Source organism: Notolepis coatsorum, assembly GCF_963971535.1.
Source record: "Notolepis coatsorum genome assembly, chromosome: 11".
NCBI lineage: Eukaryota > Metazoa > Chordata > Actinopteri > Aulopiformes > Paralepididae > Notolepis > Notolepis coatsorum.
Genome location: NC_140175.1, coordinates 55813214 through 55823561, shown reverse-complemented (window position 1 = coordinate 55823561; position 10348 = coordinate 55813214).

The window sequence follows — 10348 nt, the reverse complement described above, 5'->3', positions numbered from 1 at the left end:
CATGGCTTGAGAGAGAAGCCTCCAGCGGTGAGGATCTCTTCCACTCCTCTCGTGACCTTGTCTAGTTTCCCTGGGACATTGTGGGACGTGAGGACATCGTCCACATAGCTGCTGTGGTATAATATATTATACAACGGCATGCAAATTTCTCGATTCTGATTGGCTGAAACAGTCATTTTACACGTCTTTATTGGCAACAATCCACGCTGCTGGCCCAGGACCCGCCCACAACCGACCCACATCACATCACTCCGCCGGATCACAAGAAGGTGGCCAATAATATTTACAAATGGATATGTTAATGGCGACTAAACGACTAAATATGAAGCGATTCTGTCAAGGGGAATGTGTTAGCCCTTTAAACAATGTTGGATGATGTAATTGATGGGTCTTGAGGCAATCTAGAACAAAAGAAAAATCGCGGTTTGATTGATAGATTAATTGATTGATTTAAATTTCTACTTCCTTCTTGCTACTGACTGCAGCGTTCTCTCTCACTGTCCGACGCTGGCGTACCCACAAACACACACACACACATACACACACACACACACACACACACACACACACACACACACATACACACACACACGCACACACACACTGTGACACACACACACACACACACACACGCACACACACACACACACACTCCTGTCTGCAACAGCGGGGGAGTCAGACTGAGAGAGAAGCAGCGCTGTTTTAAGTGAGCATGGTCTATTGAATTGATTGATTGGTTGATTGCTAATTTTATTACTGTACCCCTGGTTTCCAACTGGTTAAGTTTAGGCTAAAAGAAATAAATAAAAAAATAGGGCGAAGAAAACGTTTTTTTCCTATGCATTCCCTTAACAATTGTGTGTATTGAGCCGTACTGTATTGTACCCATTCTGCATCTGGTAATAAAATTTTCAATCAATCATTCCAATAATACACAGTTGGATGTGTTAGTTGGTTGGATGCACTTCAAGCTGCTTCCACATGAGGCAACTTCTCTCAATCATTCCAATAATACACAGTTGGATGTGTTAGTTTGGTTGGATGCACTTCAAGCTGCTTCCACATGGAGTTGTGGGAACTACTTTTTCTGGCGGATGGTTTTTTCAATAAATCTTCGATTAATGTGTGTTTATTGTATAGAAATAAGGTTGGATGAATCTGGCAGTTGTATAAAAGCTTTACACCACGTGCAGTCGTGATTTGTGACCAATAAACCATGCCTAGGGGGGTCTAACGACCCTCGGCTGCGCCTCGGGCCTAACAACCACCCCTAGGCATGGTTTATTGGTCACAAACCACTCCTGCGTGTGATGTAATGCTTAAATATACCACACTGCCCTCATCAAGGACCCTCCTCTCCTCATCCATGTGAGAGAACTTGGGCAGCCTTGCCATTTCCTTTATGGCCAGCTGCGCTCTGCACCCAGCTGGCCTGTTTTGCTCACATTTGACTCGAGTGATAGCGAAATCTTTGATATCTTCCTCGTCTCCTTGCTCCAGGCCCTGAGCCCCTTTTCTGGTGTTTACCAGCTCGCAGGAGATCTCCTCCACCTTGATCGCTTTTGCTCTCATAGTGTGCGAAATGAGTCTTAGAGTTGTGGTTTGACATCTCCATCTCCTCAAACAGATCAGGGTGCGTTCCCCCCAACAGTCTTTCCTAGCGGGCCGTCCCACAGCACCAGGTCTCCCACTCTCTTCATCCGCTGTGGAGCAAGTCGACCCTCCCGGTGGCTGATCAAGAGCTCGATCTTCTCTGGCCGGACCAGCTCCTCTATCTTGACCTCTGGGAAGAATTTTTTAAGCTGCTTCGGGCTGACGACTCTGCCTGCTCGGGCGATTTCATCCAGGCCATAACAGCCTATTTGGTGGGGACTCCATGTGTCCTCTGAAATGTGCATCCTGACCTTGAACAGGTACCTTTCTGTCTTGACTCTCACTTTCATTCCACCAACTCCATGCACAACCAACGTTATCTTCTCCCCTCTCAGTCTGAGTCTTTTGGCAGCTTGGTGGGTTATGTAGTTGGTGTCGGACGCAAGGTCTACTAGGGTCCCAATAGTTTGCCCTCCGTTTGTTATGACCTCCATGATCATCATAAGCACAGGATGCTCCCTCAGACAATTTCTTTCACGGAGACTACCACCCTTACCGCTTGCACTCATGGACACCGCTGTTTGGTTGGTGAATGCCCTTAAAATCTGGTCTGCTGCTTGGGGGGAGACGTTAGCAATCGCCTTCTGTTGCTCATCTGAGAGTGTTCCCGTGTTTACGCCACTTATTTCCACCCTCTGCTTTCCCATTCTCCTCTCCTCTTTGCCCTCCTTCCGCAGAGCACATGAGGTAGTGGTGGTCAGAGGTCTCTCCCTTTTGGCAGCACTTCTTCCTGCAAAGGAACCTGTCGCTGCATTATCCATTCCTCTGATGGGATGTCAAACAGCTCTGGCAGGCTTCATTCCTTTTGACGATGTCTCTCTTCTCAGCCAGACTGAGCACTTTGAACCTTCTGCAGAAGAAAATCTTGCCTCCGTGTTCCTCATCTCCACACACACTGTATTCTTCTCCAGTCGCATCCATTCCTGTGGCTCGTGTGAACGTCTTCCACTCTGGCTTGCTTGGCTTCTCAAATACTTCTGAGGGTCTTAGCTGCACCAACGCCTCAAGGACTACTTCTTAATTTTTTGGGAATTTTAGGAGAGCGTCAAAGTGACCTTCAGGGGTGACATTGTTCACAGGTGCAGCTTTAAAGGTGAGCCAGCTCCTCAGCTCACATTCAGGCAGCTTGCTTTCAATAGATTTAATAACAAGTGGATTCTTTATAGCATCAATGATCCCTGAGTCTGTCAGGTCAGTAAGGGCCTTCTCAACAGCTTGGATGAGATCTATTGTTTTCCTCGGCTGGTTACCTTTTGCCACCGGCAACTTCTCCAACTCTTCAATTATTTGAATAGCGATGGTGGTCTTATTCCCGAATCGGTTTTCAAGGACCCTAAACATATCATGAGCAGTGTAGTAGCTTGAGAGCCTAACGCCACTGATGACTCTCTCCTCCACACTGTCTAGGAGCTGGAATTTTTTCACTTCGGCTGACCCAGATGGATCTCCCTGTCACTGGAGGTTTTCCCAGTCTCTTCGCCAACGGTGAAAGTCTCTCATGCAACCGTTGAACTTTGGTAGCTTTATTGGATGAAGGCAAACTCTCGGTACGGCTGCTGCTTGTGAGCCTCCTGCTTCCAGGCTTGCCATGCTAGCACTCTGTGCTTCCTCCCATGCTTTCTGCTGCGCCTTGGCTAGCTCGGCACGCTCTTCTGCGGCGGCCTCTGCCATTCCGAACTGGATCCCAGCTAACTTTTCTCTGGCCTCTGCGGCCCTCTCCTCAGACCCGCCGCTAACTTCGGCTGCCTTTAGCCTGGTCTCGGCGGCTCTTCTTTCAGCCTCAGCGGCTCCTTTTTCAGCTTCTGCAATGTCAGAGTCGCCTTTTAGCCTGATTTCAATGGCTCTATCAGCCTGCTCTTTCTGGACCCTGCCGAATTCAACTACCCACCTTCGCCAGAGCTCAATTATCTTGTCCTCCAGCACCGGCAGCTACTTTCTAAGCTTGCACGCAGCACCTTCAAGGATCCACCCTTCCCAGACAGCTAGCAGACTTTCTGCCTTGGTGATGAGGGATTCCAAGAGTGACTTGTTCCTTACCATTGTCGTAGGTGATTGTTTCCATGTTAACTTCTTCCACACCTTCATAGCTTCTTTCTGCCCGTCCAATGACTGCTTTTAGCTCGGTCTCTGCATATCTTGACCTAAGGTTGGAATGGATTGCCTGCTTCACCTCTTTTAATGTTGTATCACACTCTATGGTTACCCTCTCCAAGTCTGCTTTGGCTTTCGCATCCACAGCCTCCATGTCACCTGCTTCATCTATCAGAGGGGCCTCACAAACATAATTAGCTGCATGAAGCCTTTCTGCGTCCTCAGAAAGGGTTTTCCACTCACCTCTCAATTCTTCTCGCAGCATAATTGGCACCATTCGTAAAATGCTGTTGGCCCTTCTTGTGAAAGCTGCCTTCACTCTCTTTCTTTAATTGATCCATTTTATTTGACCATGGATGCTAATTGAGCGTACCCATAACTCCTTTTCTATCGTGTGTATTCCGCCCTCTCTAGCTGCCTAAACTAGCTCAGAAGCTTGTTCGCTGACTATCTTAGCCTGACTAGTCTTCGGCGGCGTTACCAGGCTCACCAGGGGTCCCCCCAGGGATACCGCCCAAAAATGGAAAAAAATACAAATAAACAAAGTGGAGTAGGTCTCACCTTCTCCTGCAGGCTTGCCACCCGGGTACAGTCAAGCTAAGCTAAAGGTCTTGAAATTAGGGGGCTACTAAATCATCATATACCTAAATAATATAATTGGCACCATCACAGGGCTAGTAAACAAGCTATAGCTTTTATCCTTAGCTGCCTTCATGCTTGTCCACGTTAGCTTTTGTATGCTATTTGATAGCTAGTTTTTCGTAGCTTGGCATTACTCATGATCGCATTTGAAGTTAGCTGCATTAGCTTCCTTAGCTGTGTTAGCTGCTCACGTTAGCATTTGAAACAAGTGAAAGTAGCTTGGCATTTACTCATGATCGCATTTGAAGTTAGCACTCTGCAATCTGTCAAACAAAGTCCTCATTCATTCACTCATTGCGAGCTGCGTTAGCTTCCTTAGCTGTGTTAGCTGCTCGCGTTATCATTTGAAACAAGTGAAAGTTCCTGCTCGCTGACCTGTATGGCCTGATGCGTGAGTTATTTCATTTACAACAACACGGGAGTACCTCATATCCCTCGGTTATTTTGTCCTTTTCTGACGGCGCGTTCAGCCACTCTTCTGCCGCCGCCGGTGGTTTGTAACTGTGCTGCTTTGCGCCCGCAGCTGGGGTGAAGGGATGGACAGGATGCCACTCAGTTGTCAAAAGCTTTACATTTTTTCTCCAACAGGTTACAAATCTTGAAACAAAACACACATTCAGTCAATAACCACCACAACACTACTATCATTCTGAAAACAAATCGCTTACTCTCACATCCACTCACCAGTTCCCTCTCGTAACCCTTCTCTGGCTGTCAAATTCCCAGCAAACTTCCTGTTTACAACTTTCACTGACACCACGTGACGTATCTCGACCAATTACAGCCCACTCCTCGCTAAGACCCCGGATCACACGTGAATTATAAATACAATGAGGGAATCCCTCACAGCCGCGCTGATTGATGTCCCTCTGGCAGCGTGCGAATGCTGGGGTCAGATGCTGCCCATATAAGGGTGTGGAAGCAGGAGGGAAGAGGAAGGCTCTCGCTGTGATTATGACACATTCAGAGAAAACAGGCAGGCAGGCAACAAGTAGACATGTGAGGTAAGAGACAACAGGCAGGCTGGCGACAAGTAGACATGTGAGGTCAGAGACAACAGGCAGGCAGGCAACAAGTAGACATGTGAGGTCAGAGACAACAGGCAGGCAACAAGTAGACATGTGAGGTCAGAGACAACAGGCAGGCAGGCAACAAGTAGACATGTGAGGTCAGAGACAACAGGCAGGCAACAAGTAGACATGTGAGGTCAGAGACAACAGGCAGGCAGGCAGGCAACAAGTAGACATGTGAGGTCAGAGACAACAGGCAGGCAGGCAACAAGTAGACATGTGAGGTCAGCAGGCGACAGACAGGCAGGTGAAATCAGCAGGCAACAGACAGGCAGACGAGGAGTGGTCCTGGACACGAGAGAGAACATTCAGTCTCAAGCAAACAAAACCAAGACGTAAAAATATTGAATAGGCTAAGATTTATACTTGGAGTGTTAATACCATTGGAGGCTGAAACAAATCTGACAAAGAGTGGAAGAAGAGGAAGTAAGAAACGCAATAGGACTTGGTCAAGTGATATCCTTCAAAACAGACACAAAGATGATTTAATAAAAATAGCTACCCCTCCTCCGCTTCCAACTCTATCCACACTATAATGTCTTCATTACTAGGACATTGACGTGATCCAATTTATTGATATTTTTAAAGGTGAGTGGAGAGTTTGGAGTAGGAACAGTAGTCATAGAGGGATGTATGGGAATTGAAGATACATCTGGAACAGTAACAGTGATATTTGAATAATAAGGATTATCTTTCAGTGATTCTAATAGGAATGGATGAGAAAGTAGTACATTGTTGACTTAAAACAGTGGTCCGAACCATTACTAGATTAGGTAGCGGATTACTGGTAACCACTTCAAGGTTGTAGGTTAAAGGCCTATTGTTCAAAAGTGCATGTATTTTAGAGACATTCAGAGACATTAAAATGTCTCAGACCCACTCTACATCAAGCACCAAGTGCATTGCAGGACTTCAGAGCAAGGTCCATGTTCTTCGATAGGAAACAAGAACCTAATATTAGATTAGGTTGTAAGTATGTGAAGGCAACCCTTATGGTTGACGGATCAATATATCGTTGGCCTCAGGGATGTGCACAGGACTTTAGAAAGGCAGGTGCCCAAAAGGAGAAAAGGGCATCAATTATTAAATGCAATGCGAGCGCGCACAGCGTGCAAGCCCGATTTTTCGGGTTAATACAAGTCTATGGTACATTCAGTTTCAGCGATAGATGTCACCAAAACTACATAGTGTCCCTTTAATAACACAATATGCCCTCCAGACCAACAGCTGCGGGCGGCATGCCGAAATTAACACGCTGTGTTGAGAGAGCAAGAGAGAGAGCGAGAGAGAGAGAGAGAGAGAGAGAGAGAGAGAGAGAGAGAGAGAGAGAGAGAGAGAGAGAGAGAGAGAGAGAGAGAGAGAGAGAGAGAGAGAGAGAGAGAGGGAGAGGGAGGGAGAGAGAGAGAGAGAGAGAGAGAGAGAGAGAGAGAGAGAGAGAGAGAGAGAGAGAGAGAGAGAGAGAGAGAGAGAGAGAGAGAGAGAGAGAGAGTATGCTGCGTGATTTTATAGCACTAGCAGCAGACAGGGAGGGGCTGGGGAGGGGTGATCTGGCGACGTGTTTCACGAGAGCCGCGCATCTTGCAAGTGAGGCGGTGAGATGAGAATGTGATAAAGCATGAAGTAAAGAGATAATGCAATGCCACCGCCCACCGCGGTATGAATAATAAGAAATGTAGTATGGGGGAAGTGCAGTGTTGCCACTTCTAGCCTGCCTGCCGCCTGATTGCATGAGAGAAAAGCATGGACAATCACAACTTCACAAGGCAATGCCCGAAATATACAGTGCACTGCAAACCCGACATTTTATTTTGTTGGGCAAATAACTTACCTGATGAAGTGTACTCTTGCTTTGTTTTAGTTGAAATAGTAACTGTAAAAAAAGAGGTCTCGACTCGAGTGTGAGCTCAACAACAGCTGGATATCAATTTCGTGTTCAGTGCACTGCTGGCCCGGCACACGGTTTACATCATCTCATCATCACCCACCCACGTGCTATGCGTAAATAATAGGTCCTTCCAAGTTCCAGGAGAGGTGTGGCATTTCTCTCTCTTTCTTTACCTAATATTTAGATTCTATCGTGACATCTTTCATTTGGAAGGGCAGGGCAGTATATCTATATGTGCAACAGTAAAAAAAAAAAAAAAAAAAAAAAAAAGAGGGTGGCATAAAAAGGGCACTTTCTAATGAAAAATGAAAAAGGCAGGTGCCCGGGCACCCCTTCACCCCTATGTGTGCACGTGCCTGGTTGGCCTCATACAGTAGTTGCCTAGGTCATTCCCTTTTTTGTCAAATTGAGATTTCTGCCTGGCTGTACTCTCCTCACACTGCTGCATCTTCCTGGCGTATTGCCTATGTCCTTGGCAGTCAGAACACTTGTTACTTTAAAAAATACCCATTTGCCTGACTCACTCGTGTGACTTGTTGTGACTGACTTCCGAGGCTCATTTCCAACAGTCTTGGAGGATGACTTGGGCGGCTGTCGTATGAGGCTAACAATAGGGATTAGAAGGAAAATAAGTGTAAGGGGGGGACTGACTGGGTGTATTTAGTATTTTGGATTCGTTTTTTTGTCTGGTTTTGGGTCTGTGTTTGTTATTTTTGTTGTCTTGTCATTATTGTAGTTATTGTTGTCATCAATGTTCTGTTTGTTTTTGAAAAAAGAAATTGATAAAAAAGGATACAAGAACCTGCTCTGTTTTGATGTAGACCATCCGTTGAGAAAAGGTCATCTCTTGCCCAGAAAGCCATACATTTTCAACAAATGGTCTGCCCAGGGAACAGCAGTAGCCTTTCAGCCAGGTGTGATGCCTACGGATTCTACTTAACATTACGTTCCAGTAGCGAGGGGAGGAGAAGGGACCAGAGATAATGTATCTTTTGCCAAAGTACTGTAGTGTCAATGAGTGTCTTAAAGTCATCCTTTAGCTGTTCAGATTCACATAGTTTGATGTAATTTGCTCCGACATGAATTATGGCTGTGTAAGCTGAAGGGTGTTCACAGATCAGTGGTGTGATGATAGTAATTAAATCCATTAGCTTGACACCCGCTTGACACCAGGGTAGCATCAGGTCTTGGCTTCAGGCAAGGCAACACAGAGAACCATGAGCCCACAACAAGCACAGAGGGGGGTACAGTGAGGGTTTCACTGAACTTGGAGGGCACATTCAAGAGCCTGCAGCATCGCCTGGACAAGTGTTCTATCATTACATGATGAGGAGGCAGGGTTACCAGCCGTGAACTGGGATCATTTCTTAGTCTATGAGGACACAGTGTGAAAAATGTGAAGCATTCATCAAAATCAATAAAGGGCTTACTGTAAACGAAAATGTATGTGAATAGGAAACTGGTGAATCAAGTACACAAATTCCTTACTTGATTGAAAGAAAATAAACTGTAAATACTAGTTTTCTGAGTCTAAAACGATACAATTATTCAATATAAAATGAAAAGTAAAAGCCCATTTGCCTTCAGCAAGGATGGTACCATTTAATTGTGTGTAAGGAAGGTGGGGTGAGTTGAGGTCTTGATAGAATACATCTTTGGAGACAAATATCTAGTTCTTTATTGTTCTCTATGTTTTTTTTTTCTCAATACAATTATTTGATATATATTTGTATATATTTGATATTTATATATAGTGGTATAACTCATGTATACCTTGATCTGACAAAACTGAAGCATATATATTCAGATAGCCCAGGTTGTCCTGAAAAAAAAAGATGTATACAATACAATACAGGATTGAGGTTTTAGATGCATTATTACACGATTAAACCAGGCAAACCTAAAATAGACACCTCTACCTCTGTTTGTTAATTCTGACAAAGATGGACATGGCAAATGTCAAAGGCGTAATAATAGAAGCAGTAGGGCTTCATGCACTAATGGTTATGCAAACAAATATATTCTTGGCTTGGGTTTTACTATTTTGTTAATTTAGTTTATTTATGAATATGAAAGGAAACTGTAAAACGTTTATGGAAAAAAAACATAAGCTGAAAATGTAGAAATGGACATCCCAAACAGATTATAAATACATGCAACATTACACCCACTGTGAAGAAGCTGAAGCCATAAAGATTTTATGTCTCGGAGCATTGCCAAGAAATGCACTCCAAGTTATGGGTGCAATGTTGTGAGCACCCTTGGTTTATTAATAGAGTTGTATGTAGATGTCAATGTGATTATATATTGTTGTTATATATTAGGATATATTATATCTGATTATGTATAACAATTATTCAACTTGTATTATGACAACACATTCTTGTCATCTTGTTGATAATAATATTTAGCAATATTATTAATGATTCATACAATATTAAATTGGCTGGATTTCAAATATGACACAATTATACATGTTGTGTATGAAGTCAACATTTGAGAGTTCTGTTGGATCTAAGCATTATAAGTCTCATGATAAGTATTTCTTCACAGACAGTGAATGAAATACACGGGCAGATATATAAATACCTAGTACAAAGGGACATGATACAGCACCACAAAAGTGGGTGGTGATGAAAAAAGCAAATATAGAACAAAAACCATTTGAGGAGATGCCCATATTTAGTTTTTGCATGACTTGCAGAGTGAGCTCTATATAAGACAGTTGAGAGAGATGGAGGTAGGGGAGTGGAGATCTGTTCCAGCTTGTGGTAAGTGACACTGATGCTTCAGCTGCCATTCAGTGAAGGTATTGCATGGGGAGATGCTTCAGTGCTATACTAAGAGGGAAATTGAATTTAAAACAGCCTATTGTCCGTACAACTCTCAAAAGCAAGTGCATCTCAGTTTGTGGGGTATCCATTTAGAATGGCCTTGATGTAGCAATAAAAACAAGTACTATGCAGATATAAACAGGAATTATTGGATACGTATAATTTAGAGGAGC